The sequence below is a fragment of the Balaenoptera acutorostrata genome, chromosome 15, assembly GCF_949987535.1.
Source record: "Balaenoptera acutorostrata chromosome 15, mBalAcu1.1, whole genome shotgun sequence".
In the NCBI taxonomy this organism is placed as follows: domain Eukaryota; kingdom Metazoa; phylum Chordata; class Mammalia; order Artiodactyla; family Balaenopteridae; genus Balaenoptera; species Balaenoptera acutorostrata.
This window is the reverse complement of record NC_080078.1, coordinates 76,088,314-76,103,045: the sequence shown is the minus strand read 5'-3', so window position 1 is coordinate 76,103,045 and position 14,732 is coordinate 76,088,314. Positions and strand designations below refer to the sequence as shown.

At 43.7% G+C, this 14,732-nt stretch overlaps 1 protein-coding gene across 2 annotated transcripts in view; it reads right to left on the bottom strand.

Annotated features, from left to right (window-relative positions):
* Positions 1-14,732, bottom strand: part of EYA2 (EYA transcriptional coactivator and phosphatase 2) — a 260,476-nt gene that overhangs the window by 96,824 nt on the left and 148,920 nt on the right. The window lies entirely within an intron of this gene.

Below are 14,732 nucleotides of genomic sequence, written 5' to 3'. Positions count from 1 at the left end.
AAAACTAGAACCATGTGCCCATTAAACAGTAAGTCCCATTTTACCCCCTCCCCTCAGCCCCTAGCAGCCACCATTCTACTTTCTGTCTCTATGAATCTGGCTACCCTAGGGAACTCATATAAGTGGAGTCATACAGTATTTATCCTTTTGTGACTGGCTTATTTTACTTAGTATAATGTCTTTAAGGTTCATCCATGTTACAGCACGTGCCAGCATTTCCTTCCTTTTTAAGGCTGAATAATATTTCATAGTGTATATATATCCCATTTTTGTTTATCCATTCATCTGCTGATGGCCATTGGTTTGCTTTTACCTTTTTGCTGTTGTGAATAATGTTGCTACGAACACAAGTATACAAATGTCTCTTTGAGACCCTGCTTTCAATTCTTTTGGGTATATACGCAGAGGTAGAATTGCTGGGTCATTTGGCAATTCTATTTTTAACTTTTTGAGGACCCGCCATACTGTTTTTCCACAGTGGTTGCATCATTTTACATTCCCACCAACAGTGAGCAAGGGTTCCAATTTCTCCACATCCTTGCCAACACTTATTTTCTGTTTTTTTTAAATTGTAGCCATTCTAAAGAGTGTAAGGTGGTAATAATTATGTTTTGAATTAAATGAATGAGTGTAATGACTTCTCCTCTTTGAGCTTCAGTTGTCCCACCTGTAAAATGGGGATAAAAATGATACTACTACTACTACTACTACTACTACTACTACTACTACTAGAAAATGCTACTTAGTGAATGAATGAGTAAATGAATGAATGAGTGTGGTGTCATTTCAGGTAGGGTGGTCAGGGAAGACCTCTGAGATGACATTTGAGTTGAGCCAGGAATGATAAGAGGAAGCCAGTGATGGAAACATCCTGGGGGCAGAGTATTCACAGACACTGAGGTCAAAGACCCTGAGGTAGGGATTAGCTTGACAGTTTAAAGAAAGAGGAAAAGGGTCAGTGGAGCAGGAGCCCAGAGAAAGAAGAGGGTGGTGACAGCAATAACAGCAGTGAACTCGTGTGTGTCAGGGCTTCTCACGGGGAAAGCGAGCAGAGAAAAAAGTTAAGTAGCGTGCTCAAGGCAACAGGGATGGTGAGTGACAGCCGCTGGGGCTGGAACCCGGGCAGTCTGGCTCAAGTCCACATTTTCAACATGACTCTAGACTGTCGTTGCTGCTTCTTTTTAGAACTGTTTTTTGGGATATAATACTATACAATTATATACTATATCATTTATATACGATACAATTCCTCCATTGTAAAAATGTCACTTTTTAAAGTAAACTTCCTTTTTAAAGTAAATCGCTATAATTGTGCAGCCGTCACCACGATGCAGTTTTAGAACATTTCCATCACCCCCAAAGTTCCCTCTGCCTGTTTGCAGTCAACCCCCACTCCCATCCCCAGCCTCAGGCAGCAGTTGATCTGTTGCTTATTCTAGAGTTTGCCTTTTCTAGATATTTCTTAGAAAGGGGATCATTACAACATGTATTTGTGTCTGGCCTCTTTCCCTTAGCATCATGCTTTAGAAGTTCATCCATGTTGTAATATGCATTAGTAATTTATTCCTTTTTATTGCTGAATAGTATTCCATGCTATGGATGGACCACATCCCATTTTTGGCTATTATGGATAATGCTGCTATAATTATTTGCATACAAGTCCTGTGTGGATATATGTTTCCATTTCTCTCGGGAGAATCCCTAGGAGTAAGACTGTGGAGTCATGTGGTAAGAGTATATTTCACTTTTTAAGAAATGGCCAAACTGAAAAAAACCCCAAAAACACAAAAAAACAAAACCCCAAAAAACCCCAAACAAACAAAAAAGGGAATTCCCTGGCTGTCCAGTGGTTAGGACTCCGCACTTTCACTGCTGAGGGCCCAGGTTCAATCCCCAGTCAGGGAAATAAGATCTTACAAGCTGCATAGCACAGCCAAAAAAAACAAAGAAATGGCCAAACTGTCTTCCAATGTGTCAGTGCCATTTTACATTCCTACCAGCAATGTATGTTTTATATTCCCACCAGCAATGGAAGAGAGTTCCAGTTTTCCAGCACTTGGTATGTTCAGTCTTTGTGATTATAGCCATTCTAGTAGGTGTGCAGTGGTATCTCATTTTGGCTTTAAGTAGCGTTTCTCTAATGACTAACCATGTTGGGCATTTTTTCATGTGTTTATCAGTCATGCATCTTCTTTGATGAAGGTCCATTCAAATCTTCTTCCCACTAAAAAAAAAGTTGGGCTTGTCCTCTTAATACTGAATTGTAAGAGTTCCTTATATGTTCTGGAAACAAGTTCTTTATCAGACATATGATTTACAAATATTATCTCCCAGTCTGTAGCTTGTCTTTTCATTTTCTTAATGGTGTCTGTTGAAAAGCAGAGCAAAAGTTTTAGTTACCAATTTTTTATCATGAATCTTGCTTTTGCTGCCTTACCCAAGGTCATAGAGATTCTTTGTTTTCTTCTAGAAATTTCATAGTTTTGGGTCTTACATTTAGGTCTATGATATAATGTAAGTTAATTTTTGTGTACAGTGTGAGGTAAGGGTATAAATTAATCTTTTTGCATATGGCTATCCAGTTGTTCCAACACAACCGTAAAAATTTATCCTTTCCCTCACTGAATTACTTGAAACCTTTATCAAAAATTAATTGACAATATATAGAATGGATAAACAACAAGGCCCTACTGTATAGCACAGGGAACTATATTCAACATCCTGTGATAAACCATAATGGAAAAGAATATGAAAAAGAATATGTATATATATAACTGAGTCACTTTGCTATACAGCAGAAATTAACACAACATTGTAAATCAACTATATTTCAATAAAATTAAAAAAAATTAATTGACAATAGATGTGAAAGTTTATTTCTGGACTCTCTATTCTTTTCCACTGAGATATCTATCCTATACTAATTCCATCCTGTCTTTTTTTTTTTTTTAATAGATGTTTTTGTTTTTTAAAAAAATTATTTATTTATGTATTTATTTTTGGCTGTGTTGGGTCTTCGTTTCTGTGCTAGGGCTTTCTGTAGTTGCGGCGAGCGGGGGCCACTCTTCATCGTGGTGCACGGGCCTCTCACTGTCGCGGCCTCTCTTGTTGCAGAGCACAGGCTCCAGACGCGCAGGGTCAGTAGTTGTGGCTCACGGGCCCAGTTGCTCCGCGGCATGTGGGATCCTCCCAGACCAGGGCTCGAACCCGTGTCCCCTGCATTGGCAGGCAGATTCTCAACCACTGCGCCACCAGGGAAGCCCCCATCCTGTCTTTTTAAAAAATTTTTATTTTATATTGGAGCACAGTTGATTAACAATGTTGTGTTACTTTCAGGAGTACAGCAAAGTGATTCAGTTATACATATACACATATCTATTTTTTTTCAAATTCTTTTCCCACTTAAGGGGGAACAGAATAATAACTTAGGTTATTACAGAATATTGAGCAGAGTTCCCTGTGCTATACAGTAGGTCCTTAATCCTGTCTTGATTACTGTAGCTTTACAGCAAGTTTTGAAACCAGCTAGTGTAAGTTCTCTAACTTTGTTTTTCTTTTCCAAGATTGTTTTGGCTTCTCAGTATAAACTTGGCATTTACATATTAATTTTTGAATAAGCTTGTCAATTTCTATTGGCTAGAAGAAAGTGGTACAACAATTTTCAAGAGTATCAACTCAGAATTCTATATCCTTCAGAAATGAAGGGAAATCAATATATTCTAGAATGAAGGAGATCTAAGAGAACTTGTCACTATAGATCTACCCTGAAATAATGGATACAGGAAGTTCTTGAAAGAGACAGGAAATTTTAAAAAGAAAAGAGAAAAGGAATCTTGAAACATCAGGAAGGAAGAAAGAAAAAGAAAAAGAGTAAAAATACTGTATGGGTAAATAAAGTCTCTTTTCCAAGAGGTTATACCAGTAACTCAATATACTAGGTTCATAACAGTTTGCTATTAAATTTTAGGAATTACTTTTTCCAATGTGTTTTATAATTATATAAAACACTGAAATGGTTCTAAAGTCAAATTGACAAAATAAACTAACCATATCCTTACCCAGAGGTGAGGAGGATTATGTCCCGGGCACTGGGAAGGCAGTGGAGAGGTAAGCTGCCAGTAAGTGCTTTCACTGGGAGCCTGGGGGGCACAGGGAAGGGTTCTGAAATGCCAGCTGGTGAGGGATGGAGCCAGGGAAGGCTTCCTGGAGGAAATGACATCTAAACTAATCTCTGGAGGATGAGTAGGAGTTAGCCAGGTGAAGGGAGCAAGAACCAGGAATACCGCCACACCTGGGCATCCCCTCCTGATCTTCATTACATGTGTAACAGAGAAGAGCAAAATTTGACTCCATGTTGGATCTGTTTCTTTTACTTTAACCTTTGCTTTTCATTGTTTTTGGTATTATAATCTGCCTCAGGGAACCCTGCCCCTCTGCCTGAATACTAAACTAAAGGGTCTTTGTTCAGCTCATAGGGACACAATCTGACCCTGCCTACCTGTGAATGGCTGCAGAAAAGAAGAAATTAACACGTCCCCTCTCCAATGCTGGCCAAGCCAGGAGATATTTTGCAAGACTAATGGCCTTTTTACTTTACTTTCTCACCTCCTCCCCCCCTCTCTGTTCTATAAAAGAAACTGGCATCCAGACCCCAGTAAGATGGTTTTTGGGGACATTAGTCTGCCATCTTCTCCGCCTGCCGGCTTTCCGAATAAAGTCGCTATTCCTTGCCTCAACACCTTGTCTCCCGATTTATTGGCCTGTCGTGCGGCAAGCAGAGTGTGCTTGGACTCGGTAACACATGGAGGCCTATCTGAGACACAGAAACCAGAGAATTTGTCCACGCTAGTATGGCATGATGTGTTGGAATCCCATTCGTTCCTCAATGGCCTGTCCAGACACATCTGGCAGAAAGTCTAGGCCAGCCTATTCCATTCAAGGTCATTTTTGGGGTCCTGGTTACCATGGCAACTCTACCTGCTAAATCATAGGAACACGCCTGCCTTAGGAAGCCACTTCTGGATGCAGTGTTTTCTCTCCTGATTTCTCTTTTCTTTTATGGCAACCTTCTGAATGACAATATAAGGCAGGTTTGGAAATAAACAGGCCACAGTCTTGTCCCTTGGTATTCTTTCTCCAAAATGGCCTCTTGTTTGTTTTCATTTTATGACGCAGGGGCATGAGAAGAATGGACAGCTGGACAAATTGCAGTGTGCTGAGGGCAGTCCCAGAGCCCCTGAAGTGAGAGAGCCTTCCCATGCCAGAGAGGACGCTGAGGAGGGGGGCACATGGTCCCAGAAATCTCATGCCATGCATGTGGTTTGCAAATGGACCCACCTGGAGCTGCAATGTTAAATGCTGACCTCTTGCCTCCATCTGGCTGGTGGAAGGCCTGGTGAGGGCTGGGGAAGGCAAGGACGAGATGAGGAAAACATCCTCTCTTAAGGTGATGATGGTGGCAGCTCCTGCTAGGGGCCCCTCCAAAATCCATTCATTCCTTCTCTCTCATATTAATAGAATCTCTGCTTTCAAGTTGCGCACATGGCCAGTTAGAATAAGCACTACATTTCCCAGCTTCCCTTGTGGCTGGTGTGGCTATGTGATGAGTTCTAGAGAAGGGAAGAGGGATAAGTAATGTGTGTGCAACGTCCTGTTCGTGCCCTTAAAGGGCAGAGGCAGGTTCTTCCTTTCCTGGGAATGGAGCTATCTTGGACCACAGAGCTGAGCAACTAAACATAGGAGCTTGGACCCCTGCCACATTTGCAGACCAGAACCATCACATCAGTGTGGACTTTTAGGTGAGAAAGAAATGCCCTTCTTTCTTATTGAAGACATTGTAATTTTGTGTGTCATATCAGAGAACTGCTTTTTCTTTGGCTGACTGGTTTTGGGTTTTAAGTAAAAGTAGACTTTCATTGCCTGGCTCAGTAAAACAATTTTTTTTTTTTTAGAAATATTTCTTTTTTTCGTTTTTTGTTTTTTTTTAAAAATATTTATTTATTTATTTGGCTATGTTGGGTCTTAGTTGCGGCATGTGGGATCTTTGTTACGGCGCACGGGCTTCTCTTTAGTTGTGGTGCATGGGCTCCAGAGTGTGCGGGCTCAGCAGCTGTGGCGTGTAGGCTCTAGAGCTCATGGGCTTAGTTGCCCCGCAGCATGCAGGATCTTAGTTCCCCAACCAGGGATCGAACCTGCGTCCCCTGCATTGGAAGGCAGATTCTTAACCACTGGACCACGAGGGAAGTCCCTCAGTAAAACGATTTTTAAGTGGATGGTCATTCATTCATTCAACAATCATTTCCAAGTGATGTACCAAATATTACTGTGTCAGGCACTTTTCTAGTACAGTAAGCAAGGGTTGACACGTTCAGAGAGGACAGACAGAACAATGCTGAGTGAACAGATACACAAGGAGTTGAGATAATTCCAGACAGATCAAAACACAGTGATGCATGAGCGCAGTCTTACTGAAATGTGGACTGGGGACTGGGGCCTGCCCACAAACTGGTAATTACCAGTTGGTGATGAGATAAATACAAAAATTGAGAGCCAGTGTGTAGAACTGTCTGCTGAATCTGATAATAAAAAATCAGGGCTTATAATTTGCATCTTTAAAGTAAGTTCTATTGTTTCTCAATCTTTTTTTCATTATTGCCACTCCTCTCCCCTCCATCCTTTTTAGATTCCCCCAATCTCCCCTCCCCCTGTAAAATTTTAATATTACAGATATACTACATATCTGTTTATATCTTATACTTTACTATGTTTATTTTAATATATATTTAATACTTAATATGTATTTATATTTAAATACTTATATATAGGTGTGCTTAACACAAAAACAGGAAGATGTTTTTGCCTCCCCGAGAACCATTTTTTGTCCCCGTTGGGTGATATCTTCCCCATCGAGAATGGATGTTCTAGTGATTCATTTTTATTGTATTTTACACTAAATTAAGGAAAAAACCTTGGTCCTTCACCCCAGAGAGTATGTGAAGTACTGAGTGATATAGCACCTGGAGGTGGCCCTCCGTATCAAGTAAAGACATTCCTAGAATTGGATGCTGTTACATATAGTGACCTGTTTAATGCTGCTGTTCACCCTCACGGTAGAAATTGTTATTCAGTTTACAGAAACTCAGTGTTGGAAGAGTTCCACGGCTTGCCCAACCACATCTGAGCTGAAAACTGCTGCTCCTTCACATCTACTAGGTTGACCATAAAAAACCCAAAAAAACACAAAGCAGAAAATAACAAGAGTTGGCGACGTTGTGAAGAAATTTGAAGCCTCGTACATCATTGGTGGGAATATAAAATGGTGCAGCCACTGTGGAAAAGTCTGAAGATGCCTCACACAGTTAAATATAGAATTACTATATGATCCAACAATTCCACTCCTGGGTATGTGCCCAAAAGAACTGAAAACAGGTGTTCAAACAAAAACTTGTTCACAAACGTTCACAGCAGCACTATTCTCAATTGCCAAAAGGTGGAAACAACCCAATGTCCATCAACTGATGAAAGAATAAACAAAATGTGGCATATCTATTCAATGGAATATTATTCAGCTATAAAAAGGAATGAAGTACATGCTACAACATGGATGAATCTCAAAAACATTATGCTAATTGGAAGAAGCCAGACACCAAAGGCCACATACTCAAAGATCCGATTTATATGAAATGTCCAGAATAGGCAAATCCATCGATACAGAAAGTAGATTAGTGGTTGCCAGCGGCTTGTGGGGAAGGGGGAATTGGGACTGAGAGCTTAATGGGTATGGGGTTTCCTTTTGGGGTTAGGAAAATGTCTTGGAATTAGATAGAGGTGGTGGTTGCCCAACATTGTGAATGCACTAAACACCACTGAACTGTATGCTTTAAAACGGTCAATGGTCAATGGTTTAATTCTAAGTTATGTGAATTTTATCTCAGTTAAAAACAAAACAAAACTGCTGCTTCTGCTACCTCCCAATATTGTCTCCACAGCCCATCTCCCAGGCAGCAGTAAAGGAAGGAAGGGTACAGAGGAGCCCAGAAACATGATGACACCCGCCTCGGCTACAGCCCTGGACATTCCCCACCTCGAGCCCCAAGAGAAGAGGTGATATCTGAGTCTCATTCCTTCCACCCACCCCGATTTCAGGGAGAAATTCTTGTCCCTACCCTCTTTGGGACCAACCTCGTGTTCCCTTCTCATGTTTTCTTTCCCTTTGTTGGCAGTATTACGGCTCCATCATAACCAGGCTGCCAAGACTCTCCGCAGAAGGTTCTTCTGAACGAAGGTCAGACACGCTGGTCCCGCCCCCCAGGCAACGTGCACCACTTTCTGAGATCATCAGACAGCTCTCGCACGCAGGGGCCGCTTACAATACGGGTGAGATTTGGGATCTTTCAAATGTTGTCAGTTCAAAAAGATCCGACCTCCTTTATTACAGCTGTCAAGAGGAGAACCGGGTTCCCTTAATTACACTCTGTGTAAATTGGGAAGCGAACCTGTTTATGGTGTGACTCTTGCACACGATACTGAGCCTTCTTGTTTGCCCAAATTAACTGCATAAAAGAGCTGGTGCCTGCCTGTGACACGGGAGACCTGCCCGCAAACCTGCCACCAGACGTGCAATCGAGAGGGCACTTCGGAGTGGCCTGTGACATTCCAGAGCAGATTCTACATGGTGGATTAGACAATCAGAAATCATATCTATAGGGATATGTTTAATGGAGAGATCCGAAAGAAAATGCGGAGAGGTGTGAACTTTCTGGGTGTTTCTCCTCAACTTTCCCACTGAGAAATCGCTCCTGTGGTGTGTCTGACGTGGATGCTTTAATTCCACTCTTCCTTCCTCCACCGGGTAGCTCTCACCACGCAATCACAAGTGAGAGGTGGAAAGCAAATCCGGGATCAGAGGGGGAAGGCAAGCGTGTCAGGGCCACGCTCTGATACACTTTGGGACTTCTCCTCCCAGATGGTCACGTCGGAGTCATGGACCCTGAGGCTGGGTGCACAGCATGGGCAGAAGAAGAAGAAAGATGTAGCAGAAATGAGTTATCTCAGCTCTTCTGATCCAACGTGTAGATGCCAGAGTCTGGGAGGATTTGACATGCAGGCTAATGTTTCTTGAACTCTCTGTAAAGGACTGGTTTTTAAATGCCTAACCTTCTGGGGAAGAAGATGTGACAATTCATGGTGTGATTCGACAGCTCCAAAACTGCTCTACACCCTGTGCTAGGAGACAAGTCTACGATCACGTGCTTGAATGTTGGGGCAATAGCGAATCACTGTGAAAGTTTCTCACTCCAGTCCCGTATTTATGTTATTACAGGCCAGCAAGTCTGTGGACTGACCCCACGTGGCAGGCCAACTAAGAATGAGGTTGAGGTAGGTAAGAAATAGAAGGAAAGAAGGCTTTTCTTAAGGTGTGGGGCAGAGGGGGGAGGGGGAGATGCAATTCTCCTGGTTAGAGAAACAGGGCAGAGCAAGAGGGAAGGGAAAAGAGTGAGTGGGGTAGGAGAATGAGGATGAGCGGGAGTCATGGGGCAGACGGATTCCATTCTCTGCACCCGCCTACAGCTGCTGAGAAAGCAGCAAGACCCTCAAATCAGAAGTGGCTATGTGTGCTGAGTCTAACGTAGGCAGCACTCAAAACCTTACAGGCCCAGCAGGGGAAGGAGGCCAGAGGAGCTGGTGCAGAAACAATGAAAAATGGTGACTGACACACAGTTTTGGTGTCGGGGAACAAGAGGGGGTGGTGTGGATTGTGGCAAACTGGAATGCACAGTTTCCATCTAAGGGGGCAGCAGTTTGTGGCAGACGCTATTTGGTTCCCCAAGAAGCACTCCCAATTCCTTTCTGCCTGGCAGCTTCAGGACGGCCATGTAATCTAGCTCTGGCCAAGGGGACTTCTGGGAGAGACTTTTCTTTTGTTCCTCTGCTGGATCCTCCCCTGGATTATGTGAGGATGTAACGTCTGGAGTTACAGCAGCCATCTTGGAACAGGAGGTCACAAACATAAAAGCAAAAAGCCCACATGCTAAGGCAGAAGGAGTAAAAGGATGAAAAGAACTTGGTCCTTGAAGATAAAATTGAGCTGACAAACAACCTTGGGGTCTAGACTTGTTAAATACACAGTAAGTACCATTATGGTTTAAGCTGGTGGGAGCTGGGCTTTTTGTTCCTTGCGGCCCAAAGCATTCCTAACTGATACAATACTACTTAGCTCCAGCTGACCCTTGTCACCTAGAAATGCGAGTCGAATGTAGCCAGGGCTTCTTATTTTTCCAGACAAGTCAGAAATCTGGATTTGTATATAAAATGTCCCAATTTTTAAATGTAGGCAACAAATACAAAGTAGTTGGACAAAACAAAAACAAAACAAAATAAAACAAACAAAAACATGATTGCAGGGTGGGTGAGGCTTATGGGTTTTCAGTTTGTGATCTCTGGTCTAGGAAGACAAAGCAATAAAAGATTCCTGTGCCCACGATGTGGCAAAGACACAGGGATGAAGAGCCCCAGACCCAAAAGGGCCACATGGACCAAGACAGTGGACAACCCAGCAGCAGCCTGGGCCCCAGTGATGGAAGACGGGATGGGACCCTGCTCCCACAACACACTGGCACTAGGTAAGATTCTGGAACCATGGTCAAAATTCTGGAGAGTTTGAGGAAAGCCCTGAAACACTAAGATGAAACTTTCTTACCAGCCCAGGGGAATGGTGGCTCAAAATACAAATCCTGTTGACATGCTGAAAATAAAGTCAGTTCTATTTTTTAATCCCCTTAAGCTCGCAGACTGAGATTTATACCCACTATACAAGGGACCGAGGAATTCCTCACGTCCCTGGAACCATGCCTCCACCAACGTCAGAGAACCTGTGTGGACAGCATCCTCTTTTGCCGTCCTGCAAAAGGTCAGGTGCTCATGAGTTCATTCAAGTTCATCGCACCTTTTCCTCATGAGTGCACCCAAGACCTCTCTTTTTAAAAATTTGTTTCCGGTCACTCTCTGTCACTCCATAGGTGTGTGTTTGTGCATATCCTTTTGTTTCTGTGTTCTTGCAAAAAGTGCACTAGTGTTTTGTGGGCAGGTATAATTTCTGTAAATTCTGTGTGTTGCATTTCTCAGTTTTTTTCACCCAGCGTTAGGTTCTTATCTTTGTGACTGTGGGTACATCTCACCTGTCGCTCTGGCAGCTGCCCAGCCCTCCTTCGTGTGCTTTCTCCGTATCTCTCCTGCTCCCTCCTCCATCCAGGAGAGGACCTGGGATAACTTCATCTCCGCTCACCACAAACAAGGCTGCTGTGAACATCCTTGGACCTCTTCCCTCGTGGCCTGTGTGTGCGTTTACTTGGGATGTATCCCCATGAGTGGGACTGCTGGGTCCCAAGGTCGAACAGACCGAGTTTCCCTAAGGGCTGAGTGAGTGCTCTCGGCGCAGCTGCCTGGGGCATGTTCCCACCGGCAGTGGCACAGGGTCCCCGACCCCCACATCCCCACCAGCAGCTGGCATCATCCCACTTGCTAATCTTTGCTATCCTACTAGGACCAACATGTTATCTCATTTATTGTCTTTAATTCACATTTCTCTGATTACTGGTGACTCTGCACATCCCTTCTTGCGCTTGTTGCCTTCCGGATTTCCTTTTTAAGGAGATGGTGACAATCACCAATGAAAACCTCTCCTCCCTCTCCTGGGCCAAGCTCAGCTTTAACTTAATCTAAGCCCTTAGAAACTTCAGTTACTGACGTTAGCAGCTGGACTAATAATAATAATGGCCTCCATTTATTGAGCACTTATGACCTTCCCCAGGGCTGGTCATTTTACATGCATTATCTTTTAAAATTTCCATCACAACCCTAAGAAGGAGGTCCTATTAGGAAGTGACAGAGCAGGGTTCAAGCCCAGGTCAGCCTGACTCCAAAGCCCAGGCTCCCAGCCTGTGTGCAGCCCAGCCTTCCAAGCAGCTGTGGAAATAGCACAGGTCACTGCCATCCTGATTTCACTGTCACCCATAGGTCTGACATGCCATCCCAAGCAAAGGAAATCTCACGGATAATCCCAATGAACAAGCATCCCCTCATCAACGTTACTTGCTTTGGAATCCATCTTACAATTTCTTTCCCTACAACGAAGGGACCTACTCGACTAGGTCCACAGTGACACTCAAAAACAGGTACCCGTTCAGCAATTAAGTCTGACTGCTGCCAGTATTCAAATAAAGTTGAAGAAAACATACCAGGACTGCAAGTGAAAAAGGTCTGGATATGCAACTGGGGGAGGGGGGTGATATAAAAAGTCGTCAGCGGATAATGTATAACAGAGAAGAACCACAAGTAGAGAGAGGTGAGCCCGCTGCAAAACCCCACCCGTTCAAGTACCCCAGCCATGGCCCAGGTTCCAAAAAGGGACAAACCACAGCTCTTCATAGGTCCATTTTCTGCTTCTTTTCTTTACCCAGAATCCAAAGTGGTGAAGGCAAAGACCTGGCAAGCCCTGACCCCGCCCTTTACCTACTGTGTTCACGCATCCAGGCATTCATTCATTTACTCAATAAATATTTGTTCAGTGCCTCGTATGTGCCAAGATTTCTATCTTGAGAAAGAGCTGGGTCCCGTCTTCTTGGATCTAAGAGCCTGGAAGGGGTGGACGACAGCAGCAAATCCATATGTAATTGATTATTTGCCCTGGTGACTATGGACAAGTGGTTGAAATTTCTAAGCCTCAGTTTCCTCATCTGTAAAATGGAACTGAGCATAGTTTATTTATTTGATTTATTATGAGGATTCTGTGAGATAAGGCTTATGAAAGGCAGAGTCCAGCACAGAGTAAGTGTTCAATAAATGGTAGCTGGGATTATTACTCTCTGCATGTTCATAATCACCGCCGGAGGTATCAACAATGCTAGTATTTCATTGATCCACCATTTAAAAAATATTCAGGGGAATAAAAACATCCAAGGAAAGTTAAAAAAAACAAAACAATTTGGGTAGGGCCGAACAGCAGATCCCAAATGAAAACAAAGGATTCTGGGGGGGACCCAGATCGAGCTCCCAGCTCTGAGACCCACACGTGATCCACATGCCAGGAAGGGAGGCTCCCATGTCCATCTTGCTGACGCTGAGTCGGCTAGCCCATTCTGCCATCTTAAAAAATCCAAACACGCCCCCAGCGCCTGTCCTCCTGCATCTTTGCTCCACATGGAGTCCAGCCCACATCTGTGTTTAATCAAATCAGTTGCTAAATGTCACAATGGCCTCATTCACAGGTAGCATAAAGCATATTTAACTGGTAATAAAACAATCCACATTCCTGAGAATGCCATTTCAGATAGGCTGTCCTGTCACTGCGTTTCTGTCACACGAGTCAAAATAATGCCGGAGCAGAGATGGGGGAGAAGGGGGCCAAGAAGGGTAACGATGCTATGAGGAGAAAGCCATCACACGCAGATCCACATGTGCCGGTGTGGGAAGATGTCCAACAGGCAGTGCTGGGTGACAAATGGCAAGACGCAGAATCGTGAGGCTATTCTGAGCACACACGAGACGAAACGTTGATATTTGTTAATTTCAGTTACGTAGAAGATTGATAAAGCTGGAGGGCCTCTTCGAGGAGGTGGCAGTTGAGCAGAAGCTAAATGGATGAGAAAGAGCCAGCCACGTGAAGGGCTGGGGAAAGAGCACTCCGGGTTGGGGGCAACAGCAAAATGTAAAGGCCCTGAGGTAGGAAGAACACAAAGAAAGCCAGTGTGAGTGAAATGGAGAGGACTGGGGGGCAGTCTGCACGATGAGGTCAGAAAGGGTCTTCAGGGGCTGAATCAGGCTAGGCTTGGCAGGGGGTAGTTACAGCAAGGCACTGGCATTTATTTCTGATTGCAATGGGAAAGCCCAGAGGGGCTTTCAAGCAGGGGAGTGGCATGATCTGGTACAACACGGGAAAGGACTGACTGTGACTTCTACACTCAGTGTGGTGGAAACAGATCAGGGGGTCACAATGGATCCCAAGACCAAATGCATTATTCTTATTGCCAAGTATCTCTGGAGAGATTCTTGAGAATGGTAACCCATAAAGATCAGAGACTCTGAAACACGTTATACTGTGGGAGAGAAATTTTCAGATATCAAGTGCCTATGGAAGGCACTAAGGTTAGACATGACTTATATTGCCCTGGTGGAAATTTGGCAGGAATGGAGTATGTGACCCAGCTTGGACCAATTAGTGCATCACATTCCCCTGAGCACAATGATCGCTTTAGGGGAGTGCATCTGAACTAAGCAGGTCCAAATGACAAGGAATCTCAAGATGTTGTACGGTAAAAAGGCTGGAGCTGCTGCAGCCACTTGGTATTTACATGACTGCCCTCCTCCAAAAAGAGATAACATACCCATTTTTCACTGACTAGATATGTAAAAAATGTCTGTTGAAAGAACAGACGGATGACTGAATCATCATCTTTGATGCTCTCCCCCTCTCATAGATCTAAATACCAACACTAATTTCTGTGAATAGGGTCTCTAGAATATCCTGCAAGTCTATCCATTTTTCTCCATCTTCACCACCACCACCTCCATGCCTCCATCATCTCTTTGCCCAGGGTATGCGTAGTTTCTTCATTGATTTTCCTGCATCCACCCTGACCCTGGTTCAATTCCTTATCCTCAAAGCTGCTCTTTTCCAGCCTCCCTGGCTTCCCCTTGTATTTATAACCCTCCACCATGTCCACAGGCCTGCTGTG